We start from the raw sequence: 1,616 nt of genomic DNA, 5'->3' as shown, positions 1-1,616 counted from the left end.
CTTTCACTCATATTCAATTTATATATATATATTTTTAATTTTTATTCGATAAAATAAAGATCAAATAAAAAATATAATAAAAAAATCATTATAATTATCTTAAAATATATAAATGATGATTATGATATTGTGTCGGATCAGATCGAGTTAGATTTTTTTTACCGTAAACTCGAACTTATTCAACTTGACTACATTCAAAAGAATCGACCCTGTGTCTGGCTGCCGCTGGAAGCAGCTTCTTTTGGGTATATTTTTGCTTATAAACAGAGGGGAAGAGTCAAAAGCTATACCCCAAATTTCCATGGAATGTGTCCTCAAAGTGGGACAGTGGGATTTCTGCAATTTTCCCTTCAGTAACATTTTCTTTTACACAAAGTACCCATCTTATGCTCTTTATCCTTTTATCTATTCATTAATTTCTTTCCTAAACCGAAAGTGAGTCCCACTACAAGCATCCCTCTTTTTAATCTTGTCCCTAGACCACATAATCTCAAACTATCAAACAATGGTTAATAGGTAATTATGATGATCTCAAACTATTTTATCACTTCATTGTTTTCCTTTCTTTCTAATGTGATTTAACATTTACAAAAATTACATTTTGGGCCTCCAATAATGCTTACAGGGGCTTGTAACTACAAGGTCTCACAAGATTGTAAGGGTTCATCTTACTATAACTCAAACTTTTATTATTTTGTTTTTAAGGTTAATTAATTGATTTAGAAAATAATTTTGTTATATGTTTTCATTAATATGAATTAACAAAACAGTCTTATTCATAATTTTGTGATATTTTTTCTTCTAAATTTTTAGTTTCACATTAAAAGAATAGTGTAATAAAAATATAATAATTGCAGTTTGGAAAATAAAATAATTGCAATTGATATGAAAAGTAATAATAAGATAAAAGTGAATTCATGCATGAGATGTATGCTTGAACCAAACGCTAGATCACATGCACATTCATGATTGCCATTCGTAAGTAATAATTTTGATCAGTTCGTTTAACAAAAACACTTGGATAAATGGCAGCACGCCTTAAAGTTGTTAACATGATACATAAATAACATGCCAGACACATGATAACCCTTGCTTATCAAGGCTTCATGATTTTAGCACTAAACTCTTCACACATGATATAAAATTAATTTGAATAAAAATTCTAGAGAAAATAAATTATAACATTTTAAAAGATAAAAAAATTAAATTCATCATGCAGGAGACATTATCTCCATTTCATTTGTAACAGAAGAAAATTTGGAAGTTGGAATTGAGGCCTGGGCTGATTATGGCAACTTTGGGCACTTTCAATCTCTAGTAAAGGTAGAGCTTTGCTGAGCCATTTAATCTCGAGTTCAATATCAACTTTGTGACAATTATGTACACACTACATGGGTGTGCCCTTCACGCTCACATTCTTGATGGTGCTCCACATGCAAATTACTCTTCTCCGATACCAAAACATAATGCAATTCGGGTGATGGACACAGGTTCAGCACATACTTCCATATAGGGATGGATGGAAGCAAGCTTACGATATGATTGTCAGAGATAATAATTGTGTAGAAGTCACACATACATGAGCTACTTCCGTACGGATTAATCGAAGGTGGATG

This window comes from Hibiscus syriacus, unplaced genomic scaffold (assembly GCF_006381635.1).
Source record: "Hibiscus syriacus cultivar Baekdansim isolate YM2019G1 unplaced genomic scaffold, ASM638163v2 tig00110156_pilon, whole genome shotgun sequence".
NCBI lineage: Eukaryota > Viridiplantae > Streptophyta > Magnoliopsida > Malvales > Malvaceae > Hibiscus > Hibiscus syriacus.
Note: the sequence above shows the minus strand (reverse complement) of the source record.